At 37.8% G+C, this 25,040-nt stretch overlaps 1 protein-coding gene across 7 annotated transcripts in view; it reads right to left on the bottom strand.

Moving 5' to 3' along the window:
• KIAA0232 (KIAA0232 ortholog) overlaps positions 1 to 24,669 on the bottom strand; it is a 111,563-nt gene extending 86,894 nt beyond the window's left edge. For 2 of the 7 annotated variants that reach the window (XM_020992109.2, XM_020992110.2), the window contains exons 1-2: positions 24,464 to 24,666; positions 7,756 to 7,935 (exon numbers count right to left, since the gene is read on the bottom strand). The gene's annotated coding sequence lies outside the window, so the exon portion shown is untranslated. Of the gene's footprint in view, positions 1 to 7,755; positions 7,936 to 24,463 lie in introns of all 7 variants that reach the window. The other 5 variants (XM_020992112.2, XM_020992111.2, XM_020992107.2 and 2 more) reach the window with 4 other exon arrangements.
• Positions 24,670 to 25,040: the final 371 nt, after the last annotated feature.

Genomic DNA, 25,040 nt, shown 5'->3' with positions numbered 1-25,040 from the left:
CTGTTTCCAATGTCATTCTAGAAGTATATCAAATCTTTTGGTAGGGTAATCTCCTTTGTAAGATATCACTAAATTAGTAATACTGGGGTGGAATCAGAAGGTTGTCTTTCCTCTCTGGGTCACTAAAACATGCAAAAACATACTAAATACAAATGTCTTGTCTCTCTCTAACCATTACAAATTTCAAAGCTATATGTGAAAAAGCGGGATAACTGAGACTATGTTTTCAAGTCTAATTCACACTTATGCATAAAGTAAGATTCCATGGAATTCCATTTTTAAAAGCAAGTTATCAAGAATGTATAAAGAAAATGACTGCTATATGGAAAAATGAATGTTGGTTATGCTTGGAATCTATCCTTAATGGCTTTAGAACCATAACTACTAAAAGTATGCACTCAAAAACTGTACACTTAGCTAGTTTCTCATACCATAAATTTTCTCTTAATTTCTATCACCTAATCAACCTCATAAAAGGATATTTTTAAAAGCAGCCCTAATTCTTAGGAAGACCTCTCAAATGGCTCTATGGAATGAAAGAATTTCTAGATGTAGGATTATTATTATTATTATTATTACAGCTTATGAGCTTATTCTCCCCAAACAATCAACCAAGAACGAATAAATATCTGAATTAAGTTACAGGTATATAATACACCTTATATTTAAGAGATAAGAAAGAAAAAGAAAACACAAAGATTCTTTATATTAAAAACTTAGCTGAAAGCTGTCAAGTTACGTATAGAAATAAGCCTTTCCTACAGAAGCAAAACAAATGAGATCCAGATCTGTTCTAGCCAAGTATAGATCCAAATTCAAGTGTAAGGGACACAAGTTCTCATTCCAACTGTATAAATTCTTCTCAGTTAACAATGTAATGGTCAGATGCCTACAAACTTGAAAATCTATGAATGGTCTCTATGTTCTTCAATATTTTTAACTAAGTACTAGAAAAACTAGTTCAAGCATATACTAACTACTGTTTTATTCCTGAACTTTATTTGTAGCTTAAGATAAGTTTGCTTAAGATAGTTCCAATCATAAAAATCTGTGTAAAATTTCCAGATTAGATCATTTTCTACAGATTAGAATTTTGAGACTAACTTGCTAAATGTATGGCTGATCTAGTTCTATTATGGGCCAAAATTACTAAACAAGGGGAATTTATAATTCACCAAGATGTTCTAAGCACAAAAACTATGCCTTATATTACCAGAAACAAGAAACGCTAGTTTATGTGATGGATAGCGCATGTCTCTATCATACAAAAATGGGCTGGAAAGATAGACAATCCACACAAATCACTAAGTCTGAGACCAAGTTGTTTTCTGATTAAGATAAAAGTATACTTAAATTACTTTTTCAAACTTTCACATATTTGCCTCCCCCCCCCAAAAAGGGCAAAATACTCTTCTTCACTATAATAAGAAATAAAACCAAACTAAAACTGCCTTACTATCTGGACTTCAGAAGTAACAAACTGATGCTTCACAGCTATTAAAATTATACTAGAAACTTAAAACCTTTACAAAGGCATTATTTTTGCACAAATGATGAACTTAAGAGATTTTTGACATTAAAAACTATAAAACATTATAAAACATTTAAAAAAATTAAAACCGGAGCTTTAATTGCATGGAAGAACCCTACAGCTATACAGGCTTTTTCTAAAACTGAAGGGGAAACAAGGATAATAGGTGAGCATGATGAGCCTAAACACTTAAGGCATATATTTTAAATCCACAAGCTCTCAGTTCAATTCCATAAGAAGCGCACAAAGATCACAGAATTTGTTAAATTTGACTACATAAAATACGAGGTATCATGATAACTCAGATACTACGGTCTTAAAAATGTTAGTCAAAATGATGCAAGAAAATGTCTTCATGAAATTTCTACTGCTTCCAAATTAGAACAGCCATTATCAACAGTTTTTTTAAATTTTATTTCCAATGTTTAATGAGCACAATTTAAGAATTTTTTTTAAAGTTAATAAATGTTCACTGGCAGGACTATCTTTCAAATAGTAAACTAACTCCTAATATAATTATTCAAAATAGGCTTTGGTAATACATAAAGACGTATTTGTCTAGTTTTCAATGATGCCTACTTCAGTGAAGAATTTACATAAGGATAGCTTGATCATCTTGTTGGTTAGAAATGAAAGAGGATCAGAAAAAAAACAAAAACACCGTGAATTTTAAAAATCTAGTTTCAGTTGAACAACCAATCCATGCATGTAAAAATTCAGAGAAAGGATTAACTAACTTGTTGAAATCAGCCCAATTTAAAATATTCAGAGTGAAAGTTACTGCCAAAACACTAAAGTATATCATTTTTAAAATGTATAGTCTTTTTTCATTCATGGATTTCACATTTGAGATAGTCTGTTTCACTGAATTAATTCTTTAGGACAAGTCCTAAGCATAAACAAGCTATTGCTATACTCTGAGTTAGATGAGAAAGGTATGTTAACTTTTTCAAGCCATTGGGGAGTTTTTAAAAACAATTGGAGTCATAATTTGAAGGATAATCTAGTAAAAATTAGAAAGTTAACATTTCCCTAAGGACTAATTTATAACCAAGGAATAACTTACTTGAAGTCTATGTTCTTATAGTAGTTGTAAATACCAACAAAAGAGTAAGTTAGGCCTAAAACCAGGGATTCTAACCCTTTCTCTGGGGTTGCATACCAGAGAAACCTAAGACATAGTTTAGAAATGTAATTATTTGTTTTAAGTAGACTTATTAATCTTTTTACACATTCTGATTTGCTTTCTCCTAATATACATACTTCTAGCTCCCCCCCCATCCCCTTTAAACTTTTCTTGACTCACTTTTTCAGGTTTCAAGGACTTACGAGCCTCAGGAGAACAGCTTACTTAAGACGGATTTTTGAGCCTGGGTAGCATTTCTCTGAGAATCCCTTTTATATTTCATAAATCAAGCCTAGTGCTGGCTTGAAAGTTATCTTTTCCCAAGTAAATGAAAAGATGGGTATTTCTTTAAAAAAATAAAAGACTGCAAATACTTTTTTAAAAAGACATTTTAATAATGCTACATTTCAAAATACACGTTTAACATTTTATCGATCAGATTGCAAACAAACTAGGATACACTTTGGATTGGTATGCTGTATTATGAGGAAAAATACATCAATACAACTGAAGCAGCATTGTAAATCAGAAAGCATCTTAAATTTGAAAGCTCATTACAAATGCAAATATAATTAAAATATACCTTGATGGATGCAGACAAAAAGAAAAAAAATTATCACATGAATTGATATATGACCCAGCAAGTAAAAAAAAAAAAAGAAAAAAGAAAAAAAGATAGAGAGAAGGTGAGGATATGGAATATAGAATGGGTAGAGATTGTTAACTATTCAAATGCTAAGAACAAAATAAATTCTATTCCAAAGTGCTGCCAAGTGAAATAATGCATTATCTTTCTTTTATAAAGGATTCCCAGTCAGATTTTTTTTGCCATTCTAAATTTAAAATTTTGAGTTTGGAAACGTTAATTGAATAAAACATCAATTTCATATACCTCACCTTCAGTTTAAAGTGAACGTAAATGTTAAAAGTGAAAAGTAAATATAAAGTTTGCCTTAGCTTTCAAGGAAAAAACTAAATTATTCACCTCAAAATATTGAAGAAATTGGGGTAAAATGGTTTATTTTCTTCTAAGGTGATGTGGTAAAGTGGAAAGAGCCCTGGACTTGCAACCATAAGGCCAAAATTTAGGTCCTGGTACTGACTCTGTGTAACCTTAGGGAAGTTACTTAACCTTTCAGTCTCAGTTTTTTCATCAGTAAAATTAGGATAATAATAACTGACTACCTCATAGAGCTGTGAGAATATAATACACGTATAAAGGGCTTTGTAACCCTGAAATATTATGTAAAATATAAGTGCTATTATTCTGCAATTACTGAAGACTGTAATGATGCAACATGTTTACTAGAATAAATGTCCACAGCTGGGCCACAGGTAAGTTTACACCTGAATACATTCAATCCATTCAACAACTTTCTTGATTGTCTTTTTTTTATTACTTTAAAAGATACTGACACCATCACTGACTGAATTTGCAAATTGGTACTTTGTTAGCTATTCTTCCTATCAGCTCATGCTACACAGATTCCATTAAATCTGTGTTAGAACATAGGACAAATAACACAAAACTTGAAAGCAAATTGGAAGACATTTCTTTTATATGAATAATAATTAATGATAATGTAATTAGACTTTGTAAAAATATTATGGTAATTTTAAGTTGGTCTAGTTGGTTCAAATCTAGTCTTTTTTATTACTAAAATGAAAAAAGAGCTAGTTTGGGAATTAGACATTTCTTTCATGTGTCATGTGATGCCATAACCATCACAGCATAATGAAAAAAGCACTTGACCAGTATTCTGAAGACCTGGATTCCAGTTCCAGCTCTTCACAAACTAGCTGTGTAATCTCCCTCACTGGGCTTCAGTTATTCGTTATAAAATAGCAGGTCTGAATAAGAATCTCTCAAGATTATTCTAAGTATAACATTTCTTGATCATAACTGTAATCTAGAAGGCCATTCAGCAATATTCAAATTACTAATAATTTCTTCATAAGTAAAATCCTGCCCTTATTACAGGTATATTATGAATAAGAGTATACATATAAAAGTATGTTGACGGGGCAGCGGATAGAGCACCAGCCCTGGAGTCAGGATCACCTGAGTTCCAATCCAGCCTCAGACACATGACACTCACTAGCTGTGTGACTCTGGGCAAGTCACTTAACCCCAACTGCCTAACCAAAAAACCCCCAAAAACTATATTGACCTGCAAGTTTTATTTCAATTAATGTGGTAATTTACTTTTTTACTCATAATATCATAGGATCATAGGCCTAGAGCTAGAAGCCATCTAATCCAACCCTTAATTTTACAGGTGAGAAAACTGAGGCCCAGGGAGGTTGTGACCTAACCAAAGTTACAAAAGTAGTGTCAGTGGTACTACTATTCTTCAGCTATCACTTCTTTGATATCTTCAATCAAAACCTCTCATTAGGACAGCTTTACCTAGATAATCTACTCAAAACAATTTAGTTTACTCAGTCCTAAACTGCCCCTTCACATCCCTCTCCCATTTCTATTAATTCGTTTGGCAAGCATATATTAATTGCCCAATAGGTATCAGGCACTGTGCTGGGTATAAGGGACACAAAGACAAAAATATAAGTTTCTGTCCTCAAAGAGCTCACATTCTGTTGTACAACCATCCTTCCAGCTTCTGAAGCTAAAATCTTGGAGTTATTCCTCTTCACACTCTAGATGCAATATCTTACCAAGCTTTGTCACTTTTCTTCCCTTTCTGGGCAAGGTCTCTGCTTTGCCCTATTCTCCATTGTCACCCATCTCTCATTTTCTCAGATCTGCATGACAAGAACCTTTTACTTTATCTGCCTTCCTTTGGTCTTTCCACTCTCCAATGGGTCCTGTCAGACTCATCTTCCATTCTTTTTATGATGTTGTTCTTCCCATCAAAAAGCTTACAGTGGTTACCTACTATATCAAGTCAAAACTTCTTGGCCAGGATAAGGCTGTCCATGGTCGAAACTCACTTTCTAAATACCTCTATCCTCTCATTTCTCAGTTCTAGTAACATGCTTAGTAAAGCCCAATTCTGTGACTGTTTTATTTTTGTCTTTATATCTCCAGAACAGAACACACTGCCAGGAACAGAAAAGGAGCTAAATAAATGCTTGTTGATTGATTTCTCCTCTCTAAGAATATTCTTTCTGCTCTCTTCCACCTTCTAAATCCCACATGCTCTTTGTACATCAGATCTTTCAAGAATCTTCTTTGACTACTGCGGCTCACACTTATCTTCCCTATACTCCTATTGCACTTTACTACCACTGGGTGGTATACTCATTCTTCTTTTCCTGTATATCCCCGTGTTTAACAAAGTTCCTGGCACAAAGTAAGTGCTTAATAAACGTTTATTGAATTGAATTGTTAGTTTTATGTTCCAGAATCAGATTTTAAGTTTCTTGAAAGCAAAAAACACATCTAATACTTCCATATCCTCCACAGCACCTAAAACAATGTTGCTCGATATGTTATGATTAACTGATACAGGAAAAAATGTTTTATATGCAATGTAATCATAGTCAAGAGTTATTCCTATCCCTTTCAAAGGTGGAAGAGCTAATTAGCAGTGCAGGGTCTAAATGGCAAAAAAGGTCACTGAAGTGGTATAGTAGCTGGCATGGTAGTGAAATGGCCAAATCTTGCTTCAGTACTCTTTTAAAAATACAGGGAAAAATATGATTCAGGATTAAAAAATGAAAGATTTGTAAACTATTCAAAAATCCTAAGCATGTACAACATAAAAAATTTCTTTAAGAAGAAAGCTGGAAGGTGCTAGACTTGAAAATCATAACATCACAAAAATGAAAGTCACTATATCTTAAAGCAGAGAATGATTGCTTATTTTTTTTAAGGCAATTTGGGGTTAAGTGACTTGCCCAGGATCACACAATGATTGCTTATTAACAGGGGAATACAGCAAGTCTCCAATAAGTTAGAGCAAAGGTAAACAATAACAAAAAATTAGAAGAAAAAATATTGGTGAGAAGACTAAACTTTGTACAATTACAATAACTTTATCATGACATATTTAAATAAACTATTAGCTATGAGAAATGGGTAACACCTAAAAGTCATTGATTCTATGTATCACCAATTTTAAAGATGCTTAAATTTCACAATTAGGAGGTGAAAAGAGCCAGGAAACTGCCTCAGGCAGATAAAGCTGATCTCCTCGGCAAAAGAAAGGAGGTCAAGGGCAACTCCAATTTAGAGCAAAAGGTCATCTTCAAAATACCTTTTAAGCAGTAAAAGAGAAAACAAGCCTGCAACTTGGCATGAGATCCAACTAAACTTGATCACCCTAAGAACATTTAATATGCAAACTGGAATGATGACAACAAATGGACACAAAACAAAAAAAACATTTGCCAGCATTTCTATAGAGATCTGTCCTCATTAATAAGAGTAAAACAGACACATTTGGATTCTTAACTTCTAGGTATTTAGTGAATAAGCTCTTTAAAAGAAAGGACTGTGTCAATTTTGTCTTTGTAACTCAGGACTTAGCATAGTGCCTAGAACATACTATGTCTTTACGGAAGGTCTTAATGTTTAATTAAATTGCTATATCATAAAGGGGTAACAGCACTTAAGAAAGTGAAGTCAAGAAGAGGAGGCTGAAATTAACCAAATACACACAGAAGAAATCTGAGCTAGAGACCAGGCAATTTTAAATACATACAGGGATTCAAGAGGGTAATGCCAAAAGAATATAAAAGATCACATATGATAATATTAAAACACATCTATAATCACTGACCCATATGCTTACCTTCTCATCTCTATAAAATCTTTACAAAAATAGTCTACATGTGCATCAAGATTACCCTTGGAAAATATGAGAAAGGAATAGAAATTATTTCACAAACTCTCTATAAGAGATCACATTCTTACATTCATCTGAGAGGGGTAGACATAAGATCCCATTATGATAATTACTTGTCTAGTACAAAAAAAAAAAAAAACAAATCAAATGATTGAGAACAAAGCTCTGCCCAATGTTAAGATAAAAGATTCCCTGATAGAGGTAACCACAGAGATAACTTTACTTAATAGATGATCCTTTAATCATCAATATCAACCAAGGCATAAAACAGGGAAGCACAAGCTCACCAAATGTGTTCAGTGATGTTAGAGAAGATGATGTCTTGCTCAGATTCCAAATGGAAGATGGTAAGGTTCTTCAGATGCTCCAGTTTGCAGATGAGATTGTACTGAATGCATCAAGCCCAGAACACTACAGACCTCCTCAACGAGACCCACAGCCATTCAAAAAAAATATCACAATGGTTCCTTCAAAAAACAAAAACAAAAAAACACACCATGGTCCAAATATCACTAAGGTTCCTAAATCCAGAGCTGGTAACCTAAACATGCTAAAATTTCTATTACATTTTTATTAACTAGAATATTCAAAAAGGATTTTTTAAACTTCCTTTGTAAAATTAATAGTTCTGTTTCAGTGTATAAATTGTCAAATCCTCCCCACAAATAAAAATGCTACAATCATATTAAAACTTAATTTGAAACACCAGGGAAATCCATAGGTTTCTTAGAACCTTGACAAATTCTATCACTTCTTCCCTACTTCAGTGAAATGATGAATGGAAACACAATTATAAGAAAAGATGGGTCTTATGCTATACTTCAGTATAAAATCACCTTCTTTCTAGATGTCCATTAAAAAAAAAAAAGCTCCTGTGTGGTAAAATTTACATGTGTGTATGTCTGTGTGTGTATGCATATAGAGAGGGGTAGGGATCAAAAGCAGCAACAATAATTAAGTCAATACCACTACTAATACAAAGAAAGGCATGACCTCAGAAACTAAAGGCCACAAAAGAGCCAAAATATACTTCTAACCTAAATCCAACAAACTACCAGATCTAAAGTGGAACTTCTCTCTCTTGTAACAGGGATAATTAGGAGTATTTTGTGACCAAGGTGTTTATACCTCTAGACTGAATGCTCAGCAAATGTGAAGCTGCAGCCACAAAGGATTCCATCACATTCATTTAAATGCTATTCTCTGAATTTAATTAAATGAAAATATTGTTAATCTAATATTACTACCTTCTGAATACCTCAGATTAACACAAAAATAATAGCAGCAGTATTCTCTAATAATAAACTTTCATTTTTAGTGGTATCTAATGTATCATCATGGTGTCTCTCAAAACACAAATACCCCCAACACTTTGTAAAACCAAATTTAAACATGCCTATTGCTCACTGTAGATAGAAATCTTCTCAATTAAAAAAATGTTCCCAAATCTCAATACAGAGAGCAAAAGCTAGGACTGGACAAGATATTCTTTGAGGAAATAGGGCACTCATTAGACTGTAATTACAATAACAATTAGAAGACACAAACATTAGGCTAGGTAGTATCAGTATGGCAAATAGAAACAGGTTAACAAAAAACAAAGTACCAAAGCTTTTAGTTTTAACTGACTGGAATGATATCCCAAACATCATTTTCAGACCTCTGCTCAGCTTTTGTAATGGTGTGGGGGTTGCAAGTGTCCTACAAACCTTAGTACTGGTAACGAGTCAACAGTTGATAAATACAATTAATCTAAGTATAGACTGAACGTTGTTACTCAATCAATTAAACATTATTATCGTTCTTACACTCTGAAATTATGGCTCTCATTGTTCCTCACACATGACACTCCATTTCCCATCTCTGTGACTTTGAATCGGCCATCCCCCATTCCTAGAATGTACTCCCTCTTCACCACAGCCTCAAAGAATCCTTCTCTTCCCTTAGAAGCACCTCAAGCACCACATTCTCCATGAAGAATCTGCCAGTGCAGATCTGCTAGATCTCCCTCTCAGATTACTTTGTATTTAACTGCTTTGTATTTATTTTGTTTATGCTTTATATGTATTTGTCTTCCCCATTAGGGTGTAAGCTCCTTTTAAGTAGATCTGTCAGTTAACAATTCTTTATTAAGCTCCTGCTACATGCTGGGCACTATGTTAAATGCTGGAGACACAAAGAAAGGCAAAAGAAAAGCCTGGTTCTCAAGTCTAATGGGGGAGACAATATGCTAACAACCATGCATAAACAAGATAAACTGGAGATAATCAATAGAGGGAAGGGACTGGATTTAAGGGGGATCAGGAAAGTCTTGTAGAAGGCAGGATTTTAGCTGGAACTTGAGGGAAGCCAGGAGGAAGAGAATTTCAGGCATGCAGACAGTCAATAAAATGTTTGGAGTCAGGAGATGCAGTTTTTTCTCATTTGAGGAACAGCATGGAAGTGAGTGTCACTGGATCAGAAAGTTCTGGAGGTGGAGTGGGAACAGTGTAAAGATGACTGGAAAGGTAGGAAGGAGGCAGATATGAAGGGCTTAGAACATGAAATAGAGGATTTTATCTTCTGGAGGTAATAGGTAGATACAGCAGTTTACTGGATAGGGGAGTGACATTGTCAGACCCGCACTTTAGGAAATTAATTTGACGGGTGAATGAAAGATGGACTAGACTGGGAGAGATCTGAGGCTACTGAAAAAGTATAGGCATGAAGTGACTAGGGCCTGTGCCAGAATGGTGGCAGTCTCAGAATAGAAAAGGGGTGCATGCAAAAAATGTTTCAAAGGTAGATACAACAGAACTTGGTAACACATTGGCTATGGGAAGGGTGACAGTGAGAAGTCCAGGATGACACCTACTGTGGGAGCCTGGGTGACTGGTAAGATGGTGGCATCCTAAATAGTAATATGGAATTAGGAAGAAAGGAGGGTTCGAAGGAAAAGATAATGAATTTAGTTTTGGACATGCTGAGTTTAAGATGACTATAGGACATCCAGGTCAAAACATCTAATAGGCAGTAGGTGATGCAAGAACTACAGTTCAGCAGAGAGGTTAGGACTGGATAAGGAAATCTGAGAATCATTAGCATAGAAATGCTAATGAATCCATGGAAGTTAATGAGATCACCAAGTAAAACAGTATAGAAAGGGAAGAGAAGAGAAGGTTGGACAGCCAAGCATAGCGGGCATGATCTGGGTGAAGGTCTAGCAAAGGAGATTGAGACAAGGTGGTCAGACAGCAGGAAGAAAACCAGAGGAGAGTAATATCATGAAAACCTAAAGAGAAAAGAATGTAAAGGAAAAGGTGATTGGCAGCACCAAAGGTGGAAAAGAGGTCAAGAAGAATAGGACTGAGTTAAATGGTCATTAGACTAGACAATTAAGAGATCATCAGTAATTTCGGAAAGAGCAGTTTCAGTTGATGATGAAACTAGAAGTCAGACTGTAAAGAATTAAAAAGAGTAAGAAGAAAGGAAGTAGAGGCATCAATTATGGATGGCTTTCTCAAAGACTTTAGCCACAAAAGAGAAGTATGGGACAACACTTATCAGGGATGAATGCACTAAAAGAATTTTTTTGTTTGTTTGTTTGTAGACAGCAGGGAAGCAGCCAGTAGTCTGGGAGAGATAGAAGATAAACACGAAAGTAGGGATGATAGAGAGGGTAATCCACTGGGGAAGACAGGATAGAATGGGATCACTTGTGCATGTAAGGATTTGCCTTAGCAAGGAGAAGGGCTACCTTTCCATGTGAGAAATGGATCAAGGTGGAGATAGCAGAAGGAGGCATCTGGGAGATGTGAGATTACGAGGAGAGAAAAAGAGGAAGGTCTCAGTGAATGCCCTCAATTTTTCAGTAAAATCAGAAGAGAGGGAGAGGAGGAGCTATAGGAGTTTTGAGGTCAGGTTAGAAAAGCTGCTCTAGTGAGTCAAATACTGAGTTCATTAGGAAGGTGTAAAAGGATTGCCTTGCTGCTATGAGTGCCCAGTTAGATTATGTAACATAAATTTGATACCTAAGGTAACATTACATAGGTAACAACTTTATCATATTGTTTCATTCATTATTTTTTTGTATCTCTATCACCTAGCATAGTACCTAGCATATATCAGAAATGTAAATGCTTGTTGACTGACTAATAATAATAATACAATAGTAATAGTTAACTTTATATAGCACTTTACTTAGATTATCTCCTTTTATCCTAACAACTCTGGGAAGCAGGGACAAGGAAGTGAATAAGCATTTATGTAACACTTCCTATATACCAGGCACTGTGCTAAGTGCTTTACAAATGTTATTTCATCTGACCCTCACACAACCCTTCAAGGTAGGTGCTGTTATTATCCCCAATTTTACAGCTGAAGAAACTGAAGAAGAGGTGAAGTGACTTTGGGTCACACAGCTAGTAAGTATCTAAGGCTACATTTGTACTCTGGTCCTCCTGATTTCACTTTACCACTTAGCTGCCTCTAGTACGTGCTATTATTATCTCTACTTCACAGATGAGGAGAAGAAAGCTCAAAGAGGTTCAGTGACTTGCCCAGGGTCACCTGGCTGGCAAATATCTCTCCAGGCAGGACTCAAACTCTGGCCCTGCTGACCCCAACCCAGAGCTCTAGTGGCCTAGTTGAACAAACGTTCATGAAATTAAAAAGTTAATGAAATGAAAAGATAATCTTTGAAGGTAGGAACAGGGTTTCCCATTTTTTACATGACTTCGGTATCATGGTCTACATAAAATGGATATTCAATGATGTTAGCAGATTTTGTAACCTCCACTAGCCATGCCATTTGGAGTTCTTAATAATTTATTCTTCAATGAAAACTGTTGTTTTAAGGTACCTCAATTTTTTTTTATTGCATATTCCAACAGGATCACTGCTCAGAGCAGCAGAAAGATAAAACAATCTTTGTTGTTTGGTCTTCTGCTGAGTTTGCCTGCCAAGAGCTTTGTATCAAGATCTGTAAATTGAGGGGGTTCAGTCAGACTAGATAAGTTCCCTTTCATTTCTAGCATTATGACTTCTTTGAAAACCAGTCTCAGGTGGCAAGATATGGGAGAGAGGGGTGCTTACATGTTTTATCTGAAATATTTGGACACCACTCCTCCAAATCAGAATAAAGAGGATTAACAGAAGTGCTATTTTCTCCTTCTCAAACTCTGAAAAATCACATTGCCTCCACCTCTTCTCTGACTCTCCTTCTAAACTCTTTGGAGTCTATCCCCTAATCTAAATTCAACTAAAATCACTCTCTCCAAAGTTACAAATAATCTCTAAATTACCAATCTATGCCTTTTCCTCATTCCTCAGCCTTCTTGACCTTTCAGTAGCCATTAGATACTTTTTAATCACCTCTTCTCCTAGATACTCTTCCATCTGGGTTTTCAAGAAATTGCTCTCTCCTGTTTCTACACTGAGCCTATTTCACAGCTCCTTTCTTAATCTCCTTTGCTGGATTATCATCCATGCATACCCCTAATTGTGGATGTATCCCTAAGCTTTTGTCCTAAGCTATCTTTTCTCTCTACTCTCACTCCATGATCTCACTAGAGTGGTTCAATCTATGTAGATGACTCAGATCTAAATAAGCAGCTCTGCTCTCTTATCCTGAGCTCCATTCTACATCAGCAACTGCTAAGTGGACATCACAGAGTATCATGCAGTCACCTCAAGCTCAACATGTCCAAAACAGGATACATTATCTTTCCTTCCTACACCTACCCTTCTTCTGAACTTCCCTATGTGTCCACAGAAGTAGATAGTACCAATATCCTTCCTATTACCCAGGGTCACAACCCTGATATCTTCAACACTTCACTCTCCCTCAACCCACACAATCCATTCACATACCTTTTCTACCTCCATGAAATCTCTTGCACACGTCCCCTTTTTTCCACTCATACATTCAGGCCTTGCCCGAATAGGTTCACTTCTTGCCTGAATACCAAAATAGCCTCCTAATTGATCCTCCTACTTCAGGTCTTTCCCCATTCCAATCCATTCTCCAAATAGCTGCCCAAATGACTTGTTTAAGGCTCAGGTCTAACCATGTCACTTCCTCTCCACCTACTCAAAATCCAGTAGCTCCCTATTACTATCTCTTAGGATAAAAAAACAAACTCCTCTGTTTAATACTTAATGATCTTTAAAACCTGGCCCTATGTTACTTTTAAAAATTTTCAATCTTTAAAAGTTGAAAAATCTCTTACACTGATTCTTGAACTGATGGCTCATATTCAACAACTCTTTCTTTCATGTCTGTTTCATCTTCAGAAGGTTTTCCAAAGCCACTACCTTCACCATGTAGTGAATATGGGCTTCTTGAGCATCTTGACTTTTTGAGCAAATATATCATGGAGAGGGTAAACTGATTGACAAGTCTTTTCTGTGTCTCTTCCAATGCTGTCCGCAGAATTAATTTTTTGAGTTTTTTCAAATCATTTGTCTGCACCTATGGATGGATCATGATTTCCATCATTTTCTTGTGAATCTGAAAGACTTTCTGTTGCTGGCTATAAGAGGTTGCATGGATCTTGCGATATTTCTTGACAAAAATACACACAAAAGAGGCAGTGTAAGTAGCCTTCGGTGGTTTTAACATCAACATGAGCTTAAATCATGGTTTACCATTAAAAAAAAATCACATCTTGTCCAAGGTAAGGCCCATTCCATGGAAATTACCAAGTAATTTTTACCCTGCACATTATTAGTAATCAATTTGAACTTACAAAAAGCAACCTCATAATTCTGATTAGCATGGCTAACTTCAGATGTAATTCCCATTCCATGAGTCCAGGACCTTGCCAATATTTTATACACTAGTGCCTTGAAATCACACTAATCTTTCTTCAAACTGACCACTTTCTTCTTGGCTCCTTTTTTTTTTACCCCCTTTAGTGAGGTCCTTATTCTTGCAACTTCCAATGAGCCCCAAAAGCCTTTTCACTGCATTTAGCACAGTGACTGGAATACAGTGGGTGCTTAATAAGTGCTTGTTTTGGAACATGATTTGACTGCCCTGCATGTCTGGAATGCACGCACCTCTTCCTCTTTCAATTTCTGGTTTCCTTTGAGACAGCTCAAGCGCCACCTTCTTCGTGAGACCTGGCCTGGCCTCCTTAGCTGCTAATACCATTCCCCTCAAGGTTATTTTTTAGGTTTTTCTCTACCTATCCATGTACATGTTGTTCCCCTTCTACCACCACCATTGTCACCATTCTTTAGAATGTAAGCTCCTTAAAAGGCAAGAACTATTCTTCTCTTTTGTCTTTGTATACCCTGCACCTATAACAGTGCCTGGCAGAATGAACGTTTAATAAATGCTAGATGACTAAGATTAAGCTATCAGAGTACATCCTAATTATTTATTCACTTTTACTTATACTCAATATTTCAAGCATCTGTGATTTCACGTATGCTTTTACCAAAACAGGCAGAGCCAATTGTTCTTCCTATTCTAACCAATGGTCTTGAGAGTTACTGTAGCTGGAAAATCCATTCTCCTCTTACTTCTTCTGGCATCTCCAAATTTGGTGAGATGAGTTCTTAGACAAAAGACATACAGGCCACCTTTCCAGGGTGGTAGTAATTGCCAAAGTTTGAGCCACACATTTGGTATAGTCATTGAGAACCAACTGAGCACCTACTTTACGCACAGCATTGTAGCACACAACAGACCTTCCAGGAAGGCATTTTAGAGCTAGAAGGGGCCTTAAAGAGCACTGAGTCCAAATTCGTCTGTTTCACAAAGGGGAAAATAACAAGTGCCAAAGAAATCATCTGGCTCAAGAAAAAAAAAAAGCTAATGAACTTATTCTTAAGGGACACTTCCCACTCCAAGCATTTTAGACTATGTTCCTGCAAAGTACCCAGCCATTGCCCTGCATCATTCTCCTCTTCACCTCACCCCTTTAACCCAGTGCCATAACTTTGCTTTGTTCCAAGGGGCCTAAATAGAGAAAGAACCCACAGCCATTCTACAGGACTCTCTATGGACTGACTCTAGGCTTTGCCTTGCCCTTCATCAAGGGATCCTCATCTTATTAAAAGACGTCCCAATTCATCCAGTAAACCTCAGTAACTAAGCCATTCCTCCAGAGTAGAGGCATACCATTAGAGTAAACCAAATGAAATCTATTGATTGTTCTAGGCAAGTTGCCTAGAACAAAAACACTTGTGGTTTCCAGGATTATTTCAAGAATATCAGTTCCAGATGCCCAAAGAGCTCAATGCCATTGATTAGTCATTGAAAGCATAAAGTTAGCTATATAAAAACCAAGTAGCATCAAACTAGCCATAAAAAAATAAAGCGAGAACTTCCAACAATGTCAGACAAATAAGCTGGTACATGGTGGTAAAAAGTGCTCAAAACTATTAAAGGAACTAGATATGTTGAGTCCAGAAGAGAACACACAAAATGTGACCTGATAGGTATCCTCAAATATTTGAAATACTGCCATATAGAAGAAGGAAAAGAGTTGTCCAATGTTGTTCCAAAAAAGCTTTGTTTTTTAACATTAAAAAAACAAGAGGTAAAATTAAAAGAAGCAGATTTGGGGTCAACATAAGAAAAGTTTACAATGAAAATACTTGCCAAACAGTGAAAGAAGTTGCCCTATAAGGACCTGAACTCCCTTTTCCTGGAAATGTTTGTACATTGACTAGAAAGTCATCTGTCAGAGACACTAGAGAGGGGATCTCAACAAGGAAGTTTTGCTGGATCAGCTCAAAAATCCATTTTAACTTTAGAATCTATGCTTCTAGGTAACTACAATGGTCTAGCTCCTTCCTTTTTCATAAAACTTTCAAATAAGCACCAAAGTACTGAACATTATACTCAACTAAGGAATCCATCCTCCCTGAAACTTACATTTTGGGAAATATAACAAATTTAATCTTTCTCTGATAATTCAGAAGACAGCATTATTTCAATGTTACCATTATGAATATTATTTTACAAACCGAAAAAGTATAATTAAATTTTCTACTTTTTTATATTAAAAAGAAAACCCACAAAATAACTGCAAAGTAACCACCATCCTAAACACTACATCTATCCTCACTTAATTACTTCCTTTTCACTCTCTAGCAATATTCACACAGAGTCACACCGGAATTTATTTCAGCAATTATCAGGCATCTACTATGTGTAAGGCACTAATGATAGATACAAAAAACAAAAAATAGGGGCAGCTAGGTGGTACAGTGGATGGAGCACTGGCCCTGGATTCAGGAGGACCTGAGTTCAAATCCAGCCTCAGACACATAATACTTAATAGCTGTGTGATCCTGGGCAAATCACTTAACCCCACTGCCTGGTCAAAAAAAAAATAGTCTCTAGCCTCAAAGAACTTGTAACACATTGGGAAAAAAATATATACTATAAATAAATGAATGAATAAATTAATGTAGATTGAGTTGAAAAGGGAGACTACTAACAAAGGGGTAAGGGTACAAAGTGGAAACCAGGGAAAGCTTCACATGTGGCCAAGTGGCACCAGAAGTAAACTTGAGAGAAGGTAAAGAATCTGAGGGGCAAGGATGAGAAGCAAGTACATTCCAGTCATGGTGGATAGATTGTAAAAATGCCAAGGAACAGGAAATGGAATGTCAAGTTCATGGAACTAATAACATGGTTTGCATGGAATGTAAAGTGGGCAAAGGGGAGTAATGTAAAATAAGGTTGAAAAGTAAGTTGAACTAGGCTGTGGAGTTTGTATTTCCCGCTTCCCTTGGAGGCCATGGGGAACCACTAAAGGTTTTTGAGCAAAACAATGATGTGGTTAGACTGATATCTTGGACTGATTATTTTAACAGCTGTGTGGAAGAGAGATTGTATGAGGAAGAGACTGGAAGCAGGAAGACCAGTTAGGAAGTGATTAAAATAATCCAGAAGAGAGATGATGAGGGCCTGAGAACAGAAAAAAGAGGGCAGATTCAAGATGTCATGGAGATAGAATCAATAAGTGTTGGCAACTAATTAATTATGGTGAGAAGCTGGGGGTGAGGGGCAGGACAAAAGGGAGAGGGAAGAATCAAGGATATCTCCAAGACTGCAAACCTTGAAAAATCATTAACACTGTCAGGGGACCACGTTTTTCAGCGAGTAGAAGACTGGGGGGCTGGCAACGTACCAATAATGTGACAAAGACTCAAAAGCCAGCTACTGTTACTAATCCTCCTACAACCTTAAAAAAGTACAGGTATCCTTACAATGCCAAGGTGACACTGTCCAGTTTTCAGTTTCTGATAGAACTATTCTGATGCTGCTACCATATATAAACATATACATATATATGTACACATATATGTAAAGTATCCCTTGGATTTTTTATTCTATATAGTCATATAAAAAAAGAGGATTAGATTACAATACTGTCTCACATCTCTTAGAGATGCTCCAATAGAAGGAGCATTGGGTTAGAGTCAGAAGACCTGGGTTGGAATTTAATGGATAGTACCAGTTTGACTTGGATGAGTCACTTGACCTCTATAGGTTTCATTTTCCTCATTTGTAAAAGAAAAGATTGGACCTGATTGCCCTTAAATCTTTTCTAGTTCTAAATCCATGATTCCATGATCTTAAATATCCAGAAACTTCTTCCTAATGTTTTTTTTAAATCACTCCCATCCTCATCAAGAATTCAGATCCACATATTAAAAACTAAGCAAACAGAACAGATGAACTCTCTGTTCTATAGGAATTTCAAATAAAAAAATATGTGAACATGGAGAAGTATAAATAAAGCCATATGAAGAGACAGAGCTCTAGAGCAATAAACTAACTCAATAGCAAAAGTTAGGCTTCTCCAAGTCTGCTCATGCCATGAGAGACAGGGTTCCCTTAAAACTCATCTCCATCTATATTTTCCTCTCTCCTCATGGATCAGTTCAGTTATCATCTCCTCCATGAATACTTTATGGATTTGAATCACACCCACCCCCAGCTAGAAATCTGACCTCTAAGATTTACAAGTTTAAAATAACAATTATAATACAATGATATAATTTAATAATATCTAGAGATTTAATAATTTTCTAATTTTTACTCTAATTATTTATGTAAAATGTTCACCATTCCTCTCCCCCGACTAGACAGTAAACTCCTTGATGGCAGAGAGGCAGGTATAATCCATTTTTGTGGCCCCCTTGATTTCCACAGAATTAGTACTTGATAAATATTTTTGAAACACTTAATGCCTAAGTTTTTCATAATTCATCAAAATATTAGAGTCCAGTTTGTACCCTCTCAACTGAGAAGTCCTTGACAGAACTTGTACTAATGATGCTTGCAGTATAATGGGGAGATAAGAACAAACGAAAATAACTCAGAAAGCCATAATACAGTCCATGTCACATGCTGGCAATCCTACAACCTCAGCCAGAAGATGTGGTGCTAGGAGAGTAACTGGTGACTAGCCCTCCCCTTTCTATCATTCCAGCTAGTGCCAAAATGTTGGGTATTATACAGAGCATTTTTAATTTATCCCCTTCAATAAACACCTTTCCAAACAAAACAAGTTTCACCTGGTTAAACTCTTTTTGACATCAAAATTATTATTCTATTACAGAGAAAAGTTATGATCAGAAACCCTTTGGGGGAAGAGAGAGGGGAAGAAGAGAGAGGAAAAGACTATATATGATGGGCTAAATAACAGTAACAGAGTACTAACTCTGCAGCTATTTCTCAGAATTCCTTACTCTTCCACTTCAGCAGGCATTCTGATCACTTTATAGCAAAAGAGCATGCTACTATTAAATAATACTAAGCACTTGGACATAAAAACCTAAATTTCTATTCAACTGGGTTATTTTAGTTTAAGAGTCACAATGGATTAGTCACCTTTATTTGCACTGCTGACTTACCTATGGATGATCTGGTTTATTTAATTCAGTTTTATTAGATGGATTCTTTCATCAGATGTATAATCCTGTGAAGGGTTTGGCTGTCTTTCTGGAGTTGTAAACTCTCAATTATCTATAATAACAGGAGATGGGAGTATTGCTGTAAACAAAAATAATCCCAAAGCCTCCTTTTCTCCGTCTAATTCAACCTCACCTCCAACTCAACTCTTTAAAACAGTTGCTGTTAACAAATTGCAAAAAGGATACTTACTGTTAATGAGCAACATAATAAAAACTTAGCATATGAAGAAAAATTAAGAGCCTCCATAATCTTGAAAATGAATAAGCAGTCCCTAATATTCATGATTGGTTTGTAGGAATTTTGAAACTGCTTTGGAAAATGTGAAATTTCTTGTCACATATAAACTTCTTAGTTAAAATAAATTCTTAGAGCTTCTACAAATACTATTAATTTGCTAACTACTGGCAGCTAGATGGTTAGCTACTTCAATCTTTGATGCAGAAGACAGTAGGACTAGACAAATTTGCTAAAGGGGGGGAAAACAAACAGAAGAATCAGCACATTTATTACTATATGTATTCATTAACACATACATAATACAGCTTCTTTAGTGTAGGGATCCCAAATTTTGTTCTTTTTTAAAAAGCAAATTGATTGTTTTTCTTTTTTAAAAAGTTCCTCCGTAGAAGAGTTATTAGTACTGAAGAGACCAAATGGCCTCAAGGCCAAGAATACTTAAGGCTTGCCTATCACAAATACTGGCGGTGTGACCCTAGGTAAGTCATTTAATTCCTTTATATACTAGACCACTGGTTTCAAACTCAAATAGAAATGGGAACCACTAATTTGTACATAAGAATCCAGTGGGCAGCAAAATGACTTAGTTTTAAGTTTTAAAATGTAATGTCATCTATGTTTTATTGCATTTTATGTATTTTGTTAAATATTCCCCAATTACATTTTAATCTGATTCAGTTGGACTCTGGAGTGTAGGCTAGCTAGCTGAATTCAGCCTTGTGTGACCTTGTGACACCCCTGCTATAGGCTCCTAAGATATAAATTGTAGAGAATGAGCTAACATGCACTGGCAGAGGCACCTTCCTTATGGGGGTTCCCTGAACAGTTAACATAAAATAACCACTCTCTCTCTCCACTGTCCCCCCCCAATTCACTACCACATATAACAGTTTAAGGAACTTATTATTACCCTTCTTATTTTCATATTCTGCATAGGCTTACAGTGGCAGTGCATGGAAGGCTTGCTACATCTTGTAGTGGTTCTAACACTTTAGCAGAGAAGCAATGGCCAAAAAAATAAAGTCCTTGGAACAGAAAGATGTCTTCAATACTATTCCCTCTACCTAATTTCAAAGGAGATACTGGGGAAGTACGGCACCAAAGTGGGGTGGGGGGAAATAACCCTATTTCAATTATCTGGTGAATAAGCAATTAAAAGAAAAGCACACAGGTTTAAAGTGGAAAAGCTTTCAAAGTACTCAAACTTCACACTGGACTGAAATTTTGTCAGCAAAGTCAAATAAAATTTATCAAATCTCACTTTTCCATAGGTATGGTCATCTTTGAAAGACTAGATGAACTACACACAAATTTTGACAAAATTTAGGGCCAGACAAAAGATCCAACAGAACAAACAAGCAAACAAAAAGCCCCACCCACCTGTTCCTGCTTTTCACAAAAGTAAAGAAAAAACTTTACCAGAAATGAAAAAAACAGAAGTTAAAAAATCTTCAACACACACACAAAAACAACCTCCACCCAAATGTCAGAAACAAAAGCATTTATACAGTCATCATTTAATTTGACCTCTATGAGAGACAAACTTAAAAGATGATCAATGGAAAATGGACCACACTTTCAGAGGTACTGATTTAAAGCCTTAAAAATTTTTGCTGCTAGCTAAATATTGTGGGAATATAAATCTATTTTCATTCTAGTTGTAAGCGAAACTACTGAAAATAATTCATATAATATATTCTACACACAAAGAATTTTTTAATAATCTGTTCTACCAGTACTCTCAAGTAGCATAAATAATTAAGTAATAGTAAAGGATGCTGATTTCATTATCACTTGCATATTCTTGATGCATTTTCATGCCAGTAAATTTTAGATCCATATTTACAAAATTCCCCATGATGGAAACATTCAATAATTAAAACACTGAAAGGCCAAATTTAATTACTCCTCTCCAAAAAAAAAATAGTCTTGTTACTTTCTTAAAGCTTTCATTGTAAAAACCCATTTCTAATATTTAGCACCTAAGTTTAGATCCAAACCCAATAAATTGATGTTTCATATTACATAATACTTCATAATAGCTTTCAAAGTACATTTATTTTGATTATCTGATTTGATCCTTAAAACAACTTCATGAAGGAGGTTAGGTAGATGTTAAATCTCAGGTTACCAAGGAGGAAACCAAGGTTTAGAGAGGTTAAGCGATTTATCCCAGGTCAAAGGGTTAGCAGTAATTTGAATTCAAGGAAAAAGCACTGGAAATAAGGGTAAGGATAAAAACTGAGCCTGTGACTTTATTGATACAGGGAATTCTCGAAGGAGGCAGCTCCTTCTATGTTAGCACCTTCTCTAGAATTTAGAGTCTTAGAGAGTTGCCCAGAGTCACACAGCCACTTGAACTCAGGTCTTCCTGATCTGAGAAAAGCTCTCTCTTCATTATGCCCAGATGCCTTTCTTGATATTAGAGTACCCCACTACATAAAAACAATTATTTGTGAAAAATGCTTTTGTAAAATAAGGCACAAATTAGCATGATTACAGAAAACCTAAAATCGAATTTTCTGGATATTAGTTCTAGCTTTCTAGAACTTCTACATAAAAAATATAAGCTGACTATCCAGTATAGTGTAAATTCCTTGAAGGTAGAGACAATTTCCTTTTTGTCCTTCCCTCATACCTAGCACAGTCTCAGACCTCCTAGGCATTTATGGAAAGCTTATTGAATTAAATGAAATTATTTTCAAATGTACCACATTAGTATATCTTAGGTGAAATATTTGCTTTGTAACACGTATTCAAATATCATATTTCCTGCTTCTTTAGAGTGTCAGCAGCCAAATTAGGATTTTCTGAAATAGAAATACTATATTTCCCACTGTCACAATTCATAAGTTTATAATGAAGTAAGAACCAATAGTATTGTCCAGAGCACCACATTTCTAAGAGTATACTGCTTAAAAAATAAACCTAACTATTTCACAAAATAACAGTTTAGTAGCTGAGTCTAGGATTTAAGGAATGTCATAAAAAATGAGGTGAGGTAAATGATAGTACAATCCTCAAAACGGCATCAACCCAGTGTGGGGAGAAAGATCTCAATAAGACTCATTTGAACTTTGTTCAAGTAACTAGTCTTAGAACACTTGACCTTCAAAATGCAGTAAGGGAGGAGACCAAAAGACTGTTCCTTAAATTGGTTACAGGTTTGTTTTTTTTTAAATGTTTTGGAATGGCTTCTGTAACTTAGTTAATAGAATCAGGCGTGTAAATTTATTACTTGGTAAACAGTTTTATCTAAAATCTTATTCTTCAGTTGCCCCTACTCCCCATTTGTCTTCATTGATATCCCAACGTCTGACACCATACTTTTCTAATATCACTGCAAATAGGTAAAATCAATAAAAAATGAAACTGGATGAATAGAAACTTCAGTTATTATTTAAAGTATGTAATCCAGGAAGTAATTTACAAAAGCTAAGTACGGTTAATTACGTCCCAATAATCTCATTCTCCTCCCTTATTTCTAAAAAAGTGCACAGTTTGACCCAATGAGAAAAGGCTGTCGGCAGAAAGAGAAGAGGCAGAAATGGATCCTATTCCGAATTGGGGGAAGAGAGCTTACCAATACAACTTAGTAGGCACCTTTATTCGGTAGCACCACAAACTGCAAGCTAAATGACTGTTGAGTAATGTGCAGTTATTTCAATGACGGCAGATTTTGCTTTCTTCAGGCAGAGAGGCTAAGAGCTCTTTTAAAGTCGATTAGGAAGGAGTACTCTTAGGAATTATCTAAAGAGGGGCAAAAGCTACGCAGGAGGATCAGATCCTTCAGAGTGACTTTTTGGAATACTCTTCCATTAAAACAACGCAATGAGTTTGACTTTGTTGGTCTGTCACTTCTGCATTCAGCTGTAACCTTCGCCAAACCTTGTGCCGCACCCCTTCTCCCCCGCCCACTCAAGGCCCGCCCAAATAGAGAGCAATTCCAAGTCACCATAGGACACCGTCTCCTGTCAGTCAGCCCCCCCCCAGCAGTTCCTCCAGCAGCTCGCTCTCCGCGGTTTCCCTTCAATAGGCCCCTAAAGGACAATGCTAAATGGGAGGGGGGAAGGAGGGAGAGGAGAGGATCAGGGGGAGTCCGTCTATCCGGCCCAACAGCACGGCGGACAATCTCTTCGGCTCCTTGACAGCGCAGCCCATTAATTGCAAAGTCATCTTGGAGCCAAAGGCTCCCTCCACTGTTTACCCTCTCTCGCCTTCGGATGCCCGGGAGCACCAACGGCTCCGGGGGGAGGGCAGTTCAGTCCCCGCGCCGGCCCCGGGAGGGGGTAAAAACGCCGAGACTCTGTGCAGGGTCCAGAGGCGCCCCTCGCCCGCCCGCCCTCCCTCCCTGACTCCCGGCTCCGACCCCACTTTCCATGCAAGAAACGGCCTCCAGTCCAATGTTAGGCTATTGTGCACGGACAGAGCAGGACCGGCCGGGGGGTGGAAGGGTCCGCTGTCCGCTGACCCCCCGTGAGCGCACAGCGGAGCCGGGTCCGCAGAGGCTTGGGCAGCCCCGGGCGCCGAGCTGCGCCTGAGCCCCGCGGGGCCGCCGTCCAGGGCCCCCCGCCCCCCTCGGCCGGCACCGGCTCCCGCCTGACGCACCACAGGCCCTCGGCCGCGGGCAGCATCCCCGACCTTTCCCGGGTTCCCTCTCCCGGCTCCCGAGGCCCCGCCGCCGCCGCCGCCCCGGGAGGCCGGGATGCCCATCCTCCCTCCGGGCCCCGGCGGCAGGCCCACAGGCCCCGAGGACCAACGAGCCCAACCGTCCCCGGCCCGGCCCCGGCGGCTCGCCCGCCCCCCAGGCTCCCGCCCGCTCCAGACGGTACCTGCCGAGGCTGCGGGGAGGGCGGCGGCGCCGGCGGGAGCGGCCCACAGCGCAGGCTGGCGGGCGGCCTCTCGCTCCGACCGAGACCCCCGTCCCGCTGCCGAGCGCCCGACCGGCCCTGGCCTGCGCCTTACGTAAACCGGCGGCGGCGGCGGCGGCGACTCCGGCGGCGGCTCCCAGCGCCACTAGGCGGAGGGGAGGGGAAGGGAGGGGGCAAGGGAAGAGGGAGGGGGACGGGGGAAGCCTCTCCGCTCGGTTACCCGGCAACTGGCCTCAGCGCCCCGCCAACCAGGTGATAGCTCCATATCCTTCCGCTCAGACACCCGGGATTACATCAGAACAGGGTCACATAGTCCCCTCCTCCTTTAGGGCGGAGAGCGAGCAGAGTGGAAGGGAAGGAGCGGAGGAGAGGAGAAGGGGGGAGGAAAAGAGGGCGTGAGAGGGACGGGAAGAGAGAAAAGGGGAGAGGGCGACAGAAGGGGGAGGGAGGAAGGAAAGAGGGTAGCCGGTGTAAAAGGGAGGGTTGTAGGAAGGAGGTGGGAGAAAAGATTGGGGCGGGTGGGGGGGGAGTGTAAAGA

The sequence above is a fragment of the Phascolarctos cinereus genome, unplaced genomic scaffold (assembly GCF_003287225.1).
Source record: "Phascolarctos cinereus isolate Bilbo 61053 unplaced genomic scaffold, phaCin_HiC Scaffold_9;HRSCAF=440, whole genome shotgun sequence".
Classification (NCBI taxonomy): Eukaryota; Metazoa; Chordata; class Mammalia; order Diprotodontia; family Phascolarctidae; genus Phascolarctos; species Phascolarctos cinereus.
The sequence above is the reverse complement of the archived record's forward strand: the minus strand, read 5'-3'. Positions and strand labels throughout refer to the sequence as shown.